This window comes from Triturus cristatus, chromosome 5_2 (assembly GCF_964204655.1).
Source record: "Triturus cristatus chromosome 5_2, aTriCri1.1, whole genome shotgun sequence".
Classification (NCBI taxonomy): Eukaryota; Metazoa; Chordata; class Amphibia; order Caudata; family Salamandridae; genus Triturus; species Triturus cristatus.
Genome location: NC_140588.1, coordinates 559,393,946 through 559,411,607, shown reverse-complemented (window position 1 = coordinate 559,411,607; position 17,662 = coordinate 559,393,946).

Sequence of the window (17,662 nt, the reverse complement as noted above, 5' to 3'; positions counted from 1 at the left end):
GAGGTGCACATAAACAATCTTTAAATGCTGTTTTGTAACTTCTAGGTGTGCTGCTTAATGCAGCACACAAAGGAGTTCCAAAATGGCATTTTTTTTAAATAAATGATTGTTTATGTGCAGGAAGGGGGACCTTCCTGTACATAAACAATCATTGGCCTTTTGCTGTTTCCATGCACACAAACAGCAAAAAAGAGGAGAAATGAAACATTTCTTCTCGTTGCGCTAGGGTAAGACCAGGTTTTCCCTGCCTCCTATTCAGCCTCCCTCGTAAATAAGGGGCAGCATCAGAATCAATGGGTGTTGCGGTGGAATGCCCACAGCAACACCCATTGCCCTCCTCTTTAACGCTAAGCATAGCGTGAAAGGGGGCCTTATTTACAAGGCAGTGTTAAATGGCTTAACGCTGCCTTGTAAATAAGACAAAGCCACTATCGCTAAAGGAACGTCGTAAAAAGTGACATTCCCGTGGTGATAGGCGCTTGTAAACATGCCCCTCAGTGTGTATAGACATAAAAAAAATTACACAAACGTCTCTTTTTGCTTTGAACTGAGCTCAAAGAAATGCCTTCATTTTATTAACAGTTAAAAAAACCAGAAGGTGGTTTTAACCCCTTCGCTGCGGCAGGAATTCCGCCGCAGTGCTGGAGGGTGCGGGGGGGCAGCGCGGTGGCGCTGTGCTCATGACGGAGCCACTCCGTCATGAGCCACGGTTGAGCTGTGCTCATGACGGAGCGGTTCCGTCATGACTCCGCCCAGTTGCGTTGTCCCCCCGCACAGGCGGGGAAACAGCGCTGCGTAGGCGGAGCGGCCGCCAACGGCCGTGACATGACGGAACCGCTCCGTCATGAGCACACGGCAACCGTGGCTCATGACGGAGCGGCTCCGTCATGAGCGGGGAAGGGGTTAAATCTCTAAAATTCATACAGATTCGGACTCGGGTGAAATTAAAAATAATCATGACAAATATGCACAACAATATGAATATTCGATGGTCATGGATAGTATGTAGCAGAGGCTCCTGATACATATTGTTTAAGCCCACCAAAATATACTCCATGTGGGCTGCAAGATAAAACTCTGGTATGCTCTTTAATATGAAGGTATATTTCAGTAATGGCATAATATATAACCAAAACCATTGCAATAATAATCAGTTCACAGATCTGTAGTTCAATAATCATCGGCAGAAGGGACATGCAGCAGTCATGTCCCAGTGGGCCAATAATATACACTCCTACCGGGCAGTCAATAGTAAATTGCTATGTAATTTGTATGTATGATGTATAATGAGTTTGCCCCACATACCACTTTAATCCATAATCTCTACCATCGACAGTTAAAGGAAACATAAAATAAACATTAGCTAATCTCTAAATACCAAGGTAGATTAATCAAATGTTGCAATATTGGCAGCTGATGTTTTACAGAAGATATCTCATCACCTATATGTGCGAAAAGATCATTACTTACCTTGGATAATCAATTCAGCTCAGCTGCTGTGAGTTCTATAATATATCGGGAATCTAGCCTTTTAAGTGTCAATCACCTGTTACCTCCCCTTACCAGACTGGGGAGACAATCACTAGCAAAGTATTACATTGGGTTCTCATAACTATTGCTCTTTTGTGAAACTGACGTGGTACTGGATCATTAGGATACCCCATAAAACATGTCCCCCTCCCCAAGCCTTCTGAGGTTCCGGGGACTCCATCCTCTGGGGCCAATTTATTTAATTAAAGGCGCCCCCTCCTTGAGCCATTATAGGGCCAGGGGAGTCCAACCCGCGGTCAAAAGTTAAAAAAAGGGGAGCAGACTGCACGAGCAGGTAAAAGGCCCCGGGGACCCCATCCCCATGGTCCGTTCTTTAAAAACAAATTGGAGGGGGGCTGCACGATCCTATCTGATCCATTAATGGCCCCAGGAGACCGGCTCACTTGCTATGTCTTGGGGATCCCACTCCAGGGACACAGTGGTTTCCCTGACCGCATCAGACTGGCCAGGGAAACTTTGAGTTTTCCTTTTTTATGAAGCCACATCAATCAGAATTTGAGTCGTTTTGTAAATCCCAAGATGGGTTTTGCGTCTGGGCTTAGCAAAAAAAAAGTGATGCAAACCTAGCACAAAATATTAGTAAATCTAGGACAGCGTGTGGTAGAAGAGCTTCTATACACTGGCAAGAGCGGGCTTCTATGCCTCATTCTTGAGAGAAATTAGCTCGATAATTGAAAACTGTCTTATCATGCTATGCTAATCGCAAACAGTGAGACAAAGGGGGAATAGGTTTTGGCACCATGGGCCATCTCTGACTTGATAGGGGGGCGGAGCTGTCATCTACCACACTTGCACATCACAAATTCTTTGCCTCAGGACACTGGCAAAGGGTTTCACACTAGTCTTTTGTGCTCTCAGACAAACTGGAGTCAGAGGTGCGAGGCAGGAAATTTCAGGCACCTCTGTAGAAGGAGTACTCTAGCAGTTTCTCCTACTTCAAAGTGGACCCACAGACCCAACTCTTCAGGTCACTTCTGGACCTGTGGAAGATCCAGAAGAAGGACTGCTGTGCTGTTCTGCAGCAAGCAGGACTGCCCTGTTGCTTTGCTACCCTGCTGCTCTTCTGCCCTGCTGTCTGACTGATACAGACTGGACCTGTACCTTGAACCTAGGGCAACTAGAGTGTGTCCAAGGGCTATTTGATTGGCCTCATGATCAAAGCCTCAGGAACAAAATTGGTTCCAACCATTTTGGACTCTGCAACTGCACTCTGCCTGCTGTGATTAGTATCCCCCAAGTGGTGCCCCTCCAGTCCTGGACCTGTGCAAGTGGGGCTAAAGGTGTCATGCCAGCCCACCTGTGGTCTTATTAGTACAGATGCAGTGTTACGCAAACCTGATGCTGTTCTTTGCAGCATCTCACTGGAACTGATACAGCATCAAATAACCTCTGCACAAGCCTGCATCATAGCCCTCGCAGCTCATCGGAACCACTGCTGCTTGATGCATCTTCGACGTGGACTTCACATTGCTTCTCAGGGACCCCTGCTGCAACCAGTATTTGAGGTACATTTCTCAGTAGGGCTAACCTAGTCCTATATGTGGCCCATGCTCCAAACTTGTTACTTTGTCTTAGGCCAGAGCCACCAGACTACCACAGTTAGCGCTTTATGCTTTTAAGGCACTATTTTTTACCTAAACTGTCAAATTGCATATCTCCGGTTCTCCAGTTTTGGTGTCAAATAATGTTATTGCATTTTACTCTATTTTACTAAATTGGTGTGGGATTTGTCTTCTGTTGTGTTTTCAGTTTATTACTGTTTGCGTGCTGCTTAATACATTGCCTTTAAGTTAAGCCTGACTGCTTTTGTGTGTAGAGATCTCCAGCCAGGAGATGTCATGGACTGTTACCTAGTTACTTGTAGAATGACATGGGGAAGATTCTAAGTGGGGACAGTTGAAGAGAGCCATTGGATGTATGAGAAGTTGCTCTTTGAAAGACGGCTGAAGCCGACGCCAAACCAAAAGGCATCCTCTTGTACCTGTACGCACCAAGAGGTGTAGCAAAAGAGGTCAAATGCCTGGATGATTCATGTAGCTTAATCTGATGGTAAGCGGCAGACATATCAAGGACACTAAAAATCTTGCCCTCACCCATTGTTGACAACATCTCCGATATATTAGGCAAGGGTTCTCTGTCTACCCAAATGTTTTTGTTAAGATCTCGTAAGTCTATGCAAAGACGAATTTTGTTTCCATCCTTAGGGGCAATCACAATCGGAGCCAACCAATCAGAAGCCTCAATTGGTTCTATGATGCCTTGCTTCAACAAATTATCTATTTCCTGACGTAAAGGTTCTAGCATGAGGTTAGGGACATTTCTCACCTTATGGACAACAGATTTGGCATTTTCTTTTAAAATAATTTTATGTGCAAATCCCTTCAATAATCCTAACCTAGAACTAAAAACATTAGGATATTTTTCAAAAATGTTTACATCATCATTTACATTATGGACATTACATTTTTCCAATACCATAACCGGTTCTTTGGCATTATGATTGATGATGATATTTAGATCCTTCTGATGGCGCCATCCTAGAAGATCTGATCCATAATCTGTGATATATATTCTGCCCCTAACTGCCTCACCCTTAAATTTTAAAGTCATCCAAGCCATACTTAGAATTTCAATCCTTTTCCCCGCATAACCTACTGCACGTATATCAGGGTTTTGCATGACAAGACCACTGCCCCCAGGCCAATTATTTTCAAAGGACTTATTTGATATTAGAGAATATAAACTCCCCGAATCAGCCAACACTCTTATCTCTTTTTCGTTGATCAAAATATTACAATGTGGCTTTTCTAGCTTATCAGTACTTTCCATCTTTATATTGGGCGTATGTCCCCCAAGGCTTTCTTTTATTTCTACTACACTTTGTTCTCCATCCAAGCTAACAGCGAGTTAGGCAAAGGTTAATTTAGTGGCATTTTGGGGTTCACCCTGACAGGGATTGTTGTTGTTGCTTGAGGGAGCTGGAGTAAATTACTGCCCTTCATATTTAGAACCACAAAGATAGCAGTCATTTGAAAAGCGTAAGGAACTGCCGTCAGTGCATGTCAATGCTGGTAACCTGACGGAACCGCACGCCATACTATTTTCAATTTTCTTTCAAAACACAAAAAAACCTGAAGGGGAAGAGAAAATATATTGCTCCCCTTACCATGGGAGTACTCTCCCATGACCAGGGGGGCATTTAGCAGTTTTTACTGCTCCTTACATTCATGTTTTTCCTGGTGGTGATGGGTGTAGGAGAGTAGGATCTGCTTCACATGTTTACCCCCACTTTTTGCTGGTGTTTCACTGTTTTTCGACTTTAGTCTGGCTGGGACCCTGCTATTCAGGGCCCCAGCCTAGCTGCTTCCTCTCTAAATTGATTGCATGTACTTTAGGTACACTCCAGATTGGAATCTGGGGTACCCTTGTGAGTCCCTAGCATATGGTATACTATATACCCAGGGCATAGGTACCCCAGAGGCCTACGAGGAGCAGAACCATGTATTGTGCCACCCTTGGAAAGCACTACAAAATGACACCACAGGTCTGCTACTGCAGCCAGGGTAAGGTGGTGCATGCACCCCTTACTGAGGTATAAGTTCACTATACCTCACCTAACACTGCACATAGAAACCTATCAGTCACCCCTATGGCAGGCCTTATCAATCCTGAAGGCAGGGTGCTTTTTTATATGTGAGAGGGTGCCTAGGCATGAGCTGAGCCCCTCTGCAGCCTTCAGAATCTCTTCTCCGGGGTTGTCAGTGGTGCAGCCTGACCATATACTCTTAAGTGCATTATATCTTAAACGGTTAATACTAACTGTGGACTGGCTGCACGAAAACATGTCGTGTTTGGTGTCAAACACCTTGGAATCATCCCCCCACATCAGTTCTTGATGTGAGGATATGATCCCACCCTTCTAGAGGGCGAGACATGATAGTACTGGTATAACCGGTAGAAATCTAATAGAGCCCTGGCATCACAAAATGGATGTTGCAGCCACAGACATGGGTCTGGCCTCCTGCTGCTGACCGAAACTTCGACAGGGGAGGCCTGGACAATAGGTTTCCTGTCACAGAGAGGTGTAACTACTCCCAGACAGGCTTATGTGTATTGGGGCTGGGTGGGAGCACTCTCTGAGTGCTTTGAAGTCCTGCACTGGGGGAACATTTGCTGTCCCTGTGCATAGTCCAGCTCAAACCAGTTCAGGGGCTTCCAGCCACTGCTCTGGCATAAAAATGGTCAAAGGAAATGGGTGTAGCCACCCCTCTTTCCAAACCCTCCCATAGGTGGGTCCCTAGAGCTGGGACAACCCCTTCCTTAGGTATAAGTAAGAAACCTCTGTAACCAGAACTTTAGATATCCTTGGACGAAACTCTGAAGCTGAATCCTGGAACTTCGACGCTCTACTAAAGACTAGAGGACTGAAGAAATCTCCCTTGGGATCAAGGAGTGACTCCCCTGCTTGGCAGGCACCAACAAAGCAATTTGCTGGTCTGCATCTCCGAAGCTCCCGCCAGACTCTGAAGTATTTGCAGCCCAGGAAGAGGATTTCCAGACATCTCAGAAGCTGACCCAAGTCCCCAGCAAAGCTGAGACCCGCAGCCCTCGTGAGTAGAGTGGAACCGGAACTCCTGGTCAACATGCACTTTTGCAAGTGCATTGCCTTCTCGTCGTCTCTTGAAGTCGTGCTTGGGGTTACGTCTAGCCCCACCTCAATCAGAAGATCCACCGAAGATTGTCGGCCTAGTCGCCCCGAGTGACCCGTGGGCCGCCACTTTGTGTTTCCTCTTGAGGTCCCTTCGCGATCCCTGGTCCGTTGACTTGTGGGTCCCTGAGGGGGTACCTTTGAATTTCCTTGGGCTTCCCTGGTTTCTCCAGACGTGCCCTTACTCCCAACCAAGTGGTGAGTCCCTCAGACCTTGCTTGTCTGCACTGAAGCATCTTTCTCCTTTTTGCGTGGGTTGCTGTTGCCAAGGCTTGTTGTGTCCAATCTGGGCACCGATGCTGCAGCACTCGACATCCTTTATAGGACAGCTCGAATCCAGTTCCTGCTTGTCCTCGACGCCTTCTGGTCCTCGTGGCTGAAGAGTCAAACTTCACCTTCTTCACCTGAAATCACACGACATCAGTGGGCATCCACCTATCGCCTTCCTGGTGACTGGCAAGTGACCCAGACTCTGTCCCCTCTGCTTTCAGGTTCTTCTCGACTTTGATCCAGGCTTGGATCTCTTTGGGCACTTCGCATCTTCCCGGCAGCAGCACTTCTTTGCCAGCTCCCATTGAAATCAACGATGCGACACGACACCATTTGACACCTATGCACCCGACTTCCCTGGGTGAGGGATCTGGTGATCCCGTGGGTGTTGACACTAGAACTTCCTAAATCCCAAAGGGTTTGGTCTTGACTCATTTCTAAGTGTCCCTAATCTTTCAAAATCCAACAGCGACTTTCCCCATAGAAGCTAACGGGACCTAGCGGCTGTGTTCTCATACTGCACACGGCCCGTGGGTCCCCTGTGTAACTACCTTGGGTGGTTCCTTGGGGTCCCAGCGATTCTACAGGCTCTAGGCCTTGTTTCTTGTTAAGTTGTGGTTCTTATACCACTATTTTAATATATGGTTTGGTTCGCCCCTAGGGCCTGACATGTATTTGTGCTATTTTACTGTCATTTTCTGAAGTGTAACTTATGTGTTTTGACCTCTGGCATTATAAAGAGACTAGGAGGGTGTGTTTAGAAACAAATACATATATTTTATATATATATACCTGGTGTGGTTGTCTTTCATTTAGCCATTCAAGAGATTATAGACTGGTAAAACAAGCTGCTTTACATTCCTTCAAGACTTAGCCTGAAAGGCTGCTTTCCATAGCTACCACTAGGATAGCTTTCAATAAAGGTTGTCTTTAACCTATAACCAATAAGGGGTTGTTTGGACTGGTACAGGGTATCCACTATAACTAGTGGACAGCATATACCAGGCCAACTTCTCACAAAGGGCAGTGGAAATTGACCCTTAATTCCGCCCATCTAAATTAGGTGGGTGGAATTAGAGGTCGGTCTCTGATGGCCATTTCTACATAGGGCCATTGGAGGTGTTTAATCATGGCAGAGTGGTCTCTCCTGTGAATACACATAAGCTCTGCTCTCATATAAATTTGGCAGGCAGACCACAGTTGCAAGAAAGTATCTGTATCACCAAGATATCATTTGGGCCCTAAGAATGAGACTGGGCCTTTGAAGACTGAGTGTAAGCTGGAGCCTGAGGACCTAAATTGAGTATGGCATTATTTAGGAACCTAAGAGTGAGCCTGTGGGGCTTAGAAGTCATCAGAAGCTTTGAGAATCTAATGATGAGTGGGAACCTCAGGGTCTTTGTGTGTGTATTGCACCGGGAGAGATGGGAGTAAACAGAAACCTCTGGGAATCTCATGATGAACATTGGGTTTACGAACCAAGGAAGAAGCAGGAGCTTCCAGATAAGACTGAGCAAGAGATTCAGGGCCTAACTGTGAGCAGAGATCTAAGTGGAACTAAGGTTGAGCAAGATTTTAAGGCACTAACGAGTAAACAAGTTTCCAAGTAGACCTAAAACTAAGCAGAAGCCTCTATAGTTCTTTGTGTGAGAAGAATCCTCAGGGATTTGAATCTAAAAATGAGTCTCAGAGAACGAGTAAGTGGAAAAGGATTTAAAGGTCCTGAGGATGCGTTGGTAATTTTAGAATTAACTGATAATGTGCATTCATTGTCTTAGGGTGAGCAGGGCACTCAGAGTGAATATAAGTCAGTCCTAAGGGTGAACATGACTCTCAGGAGACTTGTAGGTCAGTAGATAGTTATGATCCCAATGAATGAGCAGGAATTTCAGGAGCTCAGAACAGGGAGAAGAATATGGGATATGAGGGTGAGCATGGGTAAAGTGAAATTAATGGACCTGAAGATGAGTGTCAGTAGGCCAGCGGGTGAGATTCAATGAAATAATTGTTTTAAGTCCTATCTAATATTACAGGCCTACAGGTTATAAAAGGCTTTATTTAACACAAAGCTCTCCTAAAATTAATCACCTGTTACTAACCAAGCAATGCTGCATGAAAAGTCGTAATCTGAGAATGTTGGCTGCTTCTTTTGTTCCCAGTCGGACTCTGGCACTCAGCACAGCTTTTCATTAACATAACTGCTGCTGGAGGTCTCATCATTCCACTGGAACGAACATGCCGGATAGTATATGCATGTGCATTCATCAGAATGAATGTGACCACTAGTGGAATGACGTGGGCATCATTTGTTTTAATTTTCATTTACCGTTCGTAGATGACCGACACCACTTCTATCGGTAAATAAAAAATGTTAGATTGTTTAGCATAAATGTGCAAATTAAAAATAAAGGATTGCAGGTGGTTCTGGAAATGGAGGAGAGAATGGGGGTGAGAAAGGGGAAGCATTACACACAGGAGTGAACAACGCTGGGAGTTGGGGGAAAAGGACACAAGGGGTGAAGAATGCAACACAGAGTGTGGGAGTTCAAAGAAGAAGCACTGAAGGGGGAAGCAAACAAGAAAGCGATAAACACCCAAAAGTGACAGCATCACAAGCCAAGGTGGAGAAGCACATGAGGGTGAGAAAAAACACTCTGTGCAAGGAGGGCGGGTCAGAAGCTCGCAAGAGAAAAACAGAGCACAGGGGTGGGCATTTTGGGTGAAAACATGGAAAGAAGGAAAGAGCTTTAAAACACAAGCAATCTCATGGAGTGCTTCACTCAAAAGAAAACAAAAAGGTTCCCTAAAAAGGATCAGTGGAAAGATAGAAGCCAGCCAATAAGAGAGATGGTGAGCAGGCTCCAATAGAGGGACAGACACAAGATGGACAAGCTCGGACAAGGAAAGCCAATAAATAAGAATCAAGCAAATAGGAATGACAAATAATCCAACCAATGTTAAGCAATAGTGGGCTGTAAGCCACTGTAAGTTCTTAAACTGTCTGGTAGGTTCGACCTACAAATGTATTGCACACAGTATAAAACACATCCCCCAGTCTCTTTTAGACTTGCTGATTAACTAATTGCATGAATGTACATTTCTTGCAGGCAACAGGCACCCTGGAGAGAAGGCTTGTTTCTTCTTTAGCTGTTTGTCCCTCCTCTCGCTTCACAGCATAAGAGACCCTATCTTTCCTTTTCAGCGTGAGGCAATTTAAGATCAGCATTAACAGCTCAAGAGAAGTTGTTTTTAAAAAACAATATGGGATCTGCTTAGTAAAATTAAGAAAGCCTTGGAAAGTCATTCCTAATATCCTGGTCACTTCAACCTCTGTGCAGGACCCTGAAGAAGAGTTTAACACAGATATCAGCAACGTGCACTATCCTTCTCAACTCCCCTACCAAAATATATCATCAAGGGCTGGTGACATAATTATCGCCGCTTTTGCGGCCGTTTTCGGCCGCAGAGCGGCGATAATTATATCGCATTCTTTGCAAGGACACGATAGTGCGTGTTTCCTTGATTCAGCTCCCGTTTTGTTCACGCCTCGCTTTGCATCTCTAATGAAATGCAAAGGAGGCGTGCCTAACGAAACACCATGGGAAAATATCGCTACCCCAGCTTCGTGATATCATCAACGAGGGGTAGCGATATTTTAAATCCCGTTAACTATGCCTTAACGCAGGAATTTAACATCTGTTAAATTCCTGACTAAGGTATAGCTAACATGGGAGGTGGATTATGGTGATACGACCACAGGGTCGTATCACCAAGGCTATCTCCGTTTTGGGCCAACATCGCTGGTTTTCCAGCGATGTTGGCCCATTTCCCTGGAATTTTATCGCCCTGGAGTAACGTTTTGTTAATAACGCGTTACCAGGGCGATAAATTCCTGTGATAGACGGCGATAAATAAACAAGCACTAAGCGCGCTTTGCGTTTATTTATCGCTGTCCTAGTAAATATGCCCCACTATTAGGATTGAAAGGTGACATGCAAGTTATAAAGTGAACCATCGCACAATTTCTCTGTTTACTCCTTCAGTTAAATTTTCTCTATCTGTTTTCTTCTCTCTCCTACCCAGCCATTCATATATGCTTCTCTCGCTATCCCCCAGGCTTTCCCTCTGTTCCGTCTACCATGCTCTTCATAGCCCTCATTAACTTTATTTCTCTTTTCAACTGTTACAGAGATTCTGCACATATACAGAACTATGTGCAGGAAACCAGGACCTCAGTGTGTAGTGGTGTACCAAATACCCACCTTGGTGCCCAGAACCCCGATCCGACTAGCTATAGTGTATCATTCGTTCTCCGTGCTACAGCGAAGCTACCAATGATTAGACATCCTAGAACATGCTACTCCGTCCCTCTCAGGATACGTGAGAACAAGAACACTCTTCGTTCAAACTCTCGTACTTGTCCACAACATGAGTAAATAGAGCCAAGGAATAGTTTAAAATGTTTATTTTAACTAATGTGCTCTATAATGCAGAACACGCGCCAATACTAACAACAATATGCATAAGATCAAACAAATCAGCAATGTTACAATTCCACACAGAACAAAAGGTGAAATCATAGTATAATGATAGTGGAAACAGGACTATAGCGCCTCGCCACCCTCCCCGTGCTAGAAGCTAGTTTATTATAATTATAGAAGACCTCCAGGCTTTGTCAGGGGGACCCCATACCTCTGAGTTCAAGTGCAGGAATTTACATCATCGCACGAGCCCAGCTCTTCTATCCTGGAAAGCATTTCTACAAGTGCGTTAACATGCATGCAATGCAATATTAAAAGCACCAGATTGAGATTTCCAGGTTTGCAGCTGTATTCTGTGTTGTGGCTAAGGACGTGAGACTGACCAAAGCAAATCCACAGAGCTCATTGTTTTTCGACCTTGAACACACTGTACACACGAGGAGCAGAGTGTTCAACTAAATATGTGAAAGGCAGACAGTTCTCATGTGAAAGCGAGCAGGCAAAGTGTTGTCACTCCCCGCAGCCCGCAGTTGCAACCGGACTAACACCGACTTCCTGACTACACGGACTCATTCCACCGAGATTAACTCATACCTCTCCTGGACTGCAACAAATTCCCCCGGGAACCGACACGCTCGACCCCCCCGTTTGCTCGGATCCACTCAGATCCAGCTTCTCACTGCTTCTAAATCAATTGTAACCGGTCCTGATGATGGCCTAAGACTTCTGCAGGCCGAAACGCTGTCGACTTTCACAGAGTAACTTCTGGCGCCCCTATTTACGGACACCCGAACTAACTGTGTTTCAAAAATTGTATATCATTTATTGTCTGGATGTCCTGAAATATGTAAATTTGTGGTTGTTTTACATTGTCCTTTGTCGCGCCCATCACTATCGCTGTATATACCACGTCACTTGTCACTTGCGCCGTCACAAACTTCACGAGCACTTGTGGACAGTATCTTATTGGTTACATGTCCATTAATGTAACGCAGTGCTACCTTCTCATGGGCTTGTACATATGAAGTTTAATATGTCCAACATATCCAATACAAGTTACCTTTACATGAACGTGTCTCCCTGTGTTTCTCCTCGTTTGGATCAAATCCACTGCAATTGATTGTTCCATCTATATTTGCTATCTAAATGATATCCTTGTTTGAGACATTGTTGTTTGATACAGTATTCTATGTTATGGCTAGGGACGTGAGACTGACTAATGCAAATCAAAAGAGCTCATTGTTTTTCGACCTTGAACACACTGTACAGATGAGGAGCAGAGTGTTCAACTAAATATGTGAAATGCAGACAGTTCTCATGTGAAAGCGAGCAAGCAAAGTGTTTATGAGAAATGTGGCATGTAGTAACGAGAGCAAAAGAGGCAAAATGGCTTCCAAGCATATCCAACTTATGCTAACTTATCAGTGTTCGAAGGTGTGTCCATATCCTCACTACACAACCTTATCTGTGTCATGCTCAGCTTCTGTTCTGTTTAACTTTTTTTAACTCCTTTCTCTGCCCCATCTTCTTCTGTGATCCTCTTTTCTCTCTTCACCATTCGTTCTTTCTCTTTTTCAGTTGGCCTACCATTGCTTGCTTTCCTCTTTCCTCGCTGTTTATTTTCACTGTTCTAAACTGCTGTCTCTCCCTCGCTGTATATATCCCTTTCTCTTCCTTTCTCACTATCATTTCTCACTCTGTTTCACAATCTCTAGCAGTGCTCTCGTCTGAGAACTCTAAGTATACGTTCAGCAACACAGGCTGGCTTCTGGCACTATCATTCATGGTAGAGGTGTAGAATTTTGAAAACTGTCCCTTACAGTGGCTGTCAAACTTTACTGTCTATACTTGCTAGTTTTTTCATCTTTAAATACGTCCACTCATATGTGAATGTTTGTGCAATACTCTAATGTGTAATAGAAACTAAAGAATATAAACATATTTTTACTTGTACTTCTGTCAGCTGTCTATTTTATAATCATGTAACCTCCTCAGATTTGTCTGTAAAGATGGCTTTTTGTCCTAAAATTTAACCCTTTGTCCTGCATTTTTCACTGTCCAGAATGTATCTATTTGCCAGGTGGTCACCGTACTGCCGAGTTAAGCTTTACGAGATATTCCATACTAAGGAGCTCTTTCCCCAGCAGAGTAGGATGCTACCAAATTTCATAGGTCATCATAAAGTAAGATGCCAGGCAGAAGTTAACCCGAATATATAGAAAAAAAGGCAGAAGATGAGTTTTTGTTTACAAAGCATGATGATCCCTCTTGTGCCTGGAACTAACACCAATCAGCCTTGCATCTCTTGGCATGATCTTGTACTTCCAGGCCAAAGATTTAGAGTAATCATGTATCGCTGGTTCCACCACTTCCATCTGCCACAGTCAACGCACCCGGAGGTGAATGCCTGCTGATGCATGATGGCCAGAAGTGCTAACAAAGCACATCAACAAATTCTGATTTGCCTTAGGCCTAATTTGACTCTGGAGAAGAGGTGCCAAAGCCACTTCCATCTTAAATGTTCTGCTCCCTCCCTCTTACCATTCTATACAGTGATAAATTCACCATGCAAGTCATATGTAATTTCTATGCTGTGTTAATGAAAGTAAATTAAATATTTAATGTATGGACATAATAAAATATCAATTTCAATCTTAAACAAAGAAATACATTTCAATATTAAATCTAAAACCAACCTAAAATCCATTATAAATTCAGAACCCAATACTACGACTTCTATCAATAAGCTATAATAATGACGCAGCTATTAAAAAGTTTGATCCACTAGCCAGGACAGTAATAAGCAAAGTCCAACATTACTAGCTTTCTAATTTATTGATAGTTTTTCATGGTGAATCAGTATTTAATTGCTTCTTGCAGTATTCGGCAGTTTGCTTTAATGAAGTCAATTCTTAGATATTTTTCCTTAAGATACAGAAGCATTGGACATAGGTATATTATATATGTCAAAGGTTATTCTTTATAGCCACAAAGCTGGCACAGTCTAAGCGAATGGCACTTCTTATTCCAACAACCTTCAAAGTGAGCTATTGGTATATAAAAAATTGGGAATCTTAAATACATAAATTTGCATCCTGGATTTAGAGTTTCCAATGAGTAACTTTGAGATGTATTCAATTAAGCATCCAAGGTGAGATCGAAAAATGATATGACTGTAGACAGGTCAAATCAGAGTTGGACTACAAACTTTTACGTATGATGTCCTTCTGATCCAACAGTGGCACTCTTTAAAGATCCTGTATGGAGAGTAGATTGTTCCGACTTATAACCTTAGTGATCGCTGAAGAGTTCAGACTTGAGGGAGATTCGCCTGATGACTGTAGCTCATTATATATGAAGTATTTCAGCTAATCTTCACTGGTGTGGATATAATCACACACATAATTTAATATTAGTCCTGCATGCCTCAACAGTAGGGAAGTGAAGGAGAGCTCCAACCAAATTTTACAGTGAGGAGTTGAAAAGCGAAAACCAAGTGGTACCTTAACTTTATTAATATAAATTTGATCCAGCAAAAAATTTGCCATTAAAAATAAAAGAGGCATGCAGCAATGTTGATGTTAACCTACTGTTGAGTGCTGTAACAGATTGGAAAATGGCCTGGTCACTATGTGTTTGAAAGTATTTCTTCAGTTACCGAGTAATTAATTGTGCTTTTTTCACTTATTGATTAGGTGGCCTCTCCAGGTAAAGTTTTTGTCTATTATTATTGTAGCAGAATTATTTGTGGCTCATGGTCGCTTTACAGCCTTGAAATGATTTTATAGTTTTCACAAATCGAGAAAGTGGTGTAATGCAATAATGTATAATCAATTATAGACTTTAAAGGATGTGACACAAATGTGGGTCGAGAAGATTGATCGGGAACAATCTCCCTTCGAGAGTCAGGAAGCCCAGATTGAAAAAAAGGTGCGTACATGGATTGACTTTTGTACCGCCTAGATGTCCACCAGTTGGGAATTATAGGTGAGGGGACATTAAAATGTGGGTCCAGCAAATCCTCTGAAAATGCTTGGCTCCTGTAGTTGAAAAATACATTATTATTAAAATCCCCAATAATTACTGTGGTGGCAGACGGAAAAAGATCTAAGATATCTTCAATTGATTGTACTACATTTGATATATTTGTTTTATCTTTAAGTAAAGTAGGGGAAACATATACATTCAGAATTAACAACTGTTTCCGATGCCGTTAGAAGTCCTTGGACCAGAATGAGCTTTTATTACTTGAGTTAAATTGGGAATTTGATCTTTTTTCCAGTTAGCACATTGCAATATGTGCAGATATTTCGGTTTGATTGTGGCCAATATAAATATCTAACAGTCTGGTAGTTCATCTTTCTTGGATAGAATTGTCTTTTGTTATTAGTTTTGATGTCCATGAAACCCTGGTAAACTCAGCTTTCCCCATGTGTTTCTGATGGAACCTCACACTAATTAAGTTTGACGTGTCACTGTGCTGGAGCTCCAGGAAATAAGTTAATAATTTCAATATATTTTGTCAATTCAAGATATCATGAGGGCCTTGGGACATTTAGTCAGGGGTAAAGTCCAGGGTGTATCTACAAAGATCCCCATCAAGGTTGATTCTTAAAGCAATTATGTTATGTTTAGTCGTTGGCTGTTGAGTACTTGTTTTTAACCCTGAGCCAATTGGTGAGTGAAAAGTGTTTGACGAACGAAGTTGATAATAGATTGTGTGATGGATCTTGGTGAACCTGATGAAAAGGGGACAGAGCAGATAATATCATATCAGATTCAATTGAGGTAATTATTTCTTTATCAAACTTGAGAACCCTACAGCAATTGCTTTTCCTGGGTTTTGTGAATCAGGCTTTATTAAATTTAGTGAGCTGACTAATCCTAGAAAAAACAATCGGGGGTCTTGGCTAGTCAGCAGCAAGGCTTAGCCTAATCAACAAAACAAAGGGAGCTGCCAGTGCTGCCCATTATCTAACACCTATTTATAAGCAAAGTGTGATCATTCAAACACCACACTGATGACTTCTTTTTCTGTCAGATTTAATCTTCAATCATTTGAATTTATAAAAAACACATAACACTACATTGTGCCCCAAACGGAAAACTCAACTTAAAGTGATAAACATAATTTGTTGTATACAAAGTTCACTTTTTTTGAAAGAGAAGATGTAACAAAACAACTTTTTGTACAAAAAACATTAAATACATCAGTCATACCCATTCATACCACTCATATCTTGTACAAATTACAATAATACACAATACATTGAAAAGGCCATCAATACCACCTAAATCACAAGCTCAGAAAATTCTATTGTAATTTAACTCGAAGATTGGCCTCAGACTAAAGGTCGACGCGTTTCAGATCCCCTTTCATGTGGAGATCCTCATCAGGACCTATGTGTGACTGAAACAGAAACAAAAACCGCATTTACTCAATGACCCAATATATTGCAAGTCACAGCCTACCTGCTGCTTTAGTACGACCCTTACCTGCATTGCTGCAGAAACAAGAAGAAGAATCTATTCTGTAATGGACCTAAAAGAGGGTGAGACAAGGACTCTGAATACAGTCATACTTAACGTCAGTCTACTAGAACAGGCAATAACGTCAGTGTTTTAATCATGGTTTCTTACTTGTGGTATCTTAGTAGTGTGTGGACCCAGCTGCGGGCGGGAAATGGAGATTGCTGTGCGCTGGAAAAAATTAACGCATAACTATGAAAACGGGGCTTGCAGGTATAAATCATGCTTTCAGAAGCTGCTAATTTCAAAATAATACCTTGAATCGTCGCGTTTTTTGATGGAGCGAGAGCAGTGCGGACAGTATCTTCGTTTGTTCTAAAGCAGTTATTTATCTAAGATAGACAAAAAAGGGCCGATTAGAATTCTGTGGTGCAGCGATTATGCCGGTCGACTCTAAGTGATTCTGAGGCACAGTTTATTATTTTGCTCATGTTGGTCTTACCTCGGAGTGTAGCGATATCCTGTGTATTATGAAGCTCCTTGTCTTCCCCGCGTTGGCGCCTTCTCGGAATTGAATTGCCTATGTGACCCGCTAGTCTCGCGATATTTATTGCTGCTGGGATTTGTAGTTTTTTAACGACGTTTAGTGCGCACGTGTATGTCAACAAACTTTATTTACATCCTGATTCCACAGCGCTGTCTTTTAGAGTGTCAAGAAAATCTGGAAGGATCTATTTTAGCTGATTACTATTTGTAGTATAGTCATGTGGTCCTCTATAGAAATCCTTGCAAATTATTTTGAGCATGTGCCCTGGTGGCCGCTTTGTCCATGTCGTATAAGCGTGATCAATGAACGCATGAGTATTATAGAAAGTTCGTTGGGCTGACTTAATAGTGGGCTGAATGAATTATCCGAAATTTATAATCTGTAATGATTCTCTATAAAACAGAATGAACAGTGCCCATACATGAATTTACAGCATACTACAACATCTCTCTTCAAAAACAAGTAATTTACACCAACCAAACCAGTTTTTTCCATCGTCAGGTTTCTCATGAGGATAGCGACTTTGGGAATACCTGTAATATGGTATCCATATCCAGAAAGACGTGGTGTGCACCTAACTTTCACTATTAAGTCAGCCCAACGAACTTTCTATAATACTCATGTATTTAATGTTTT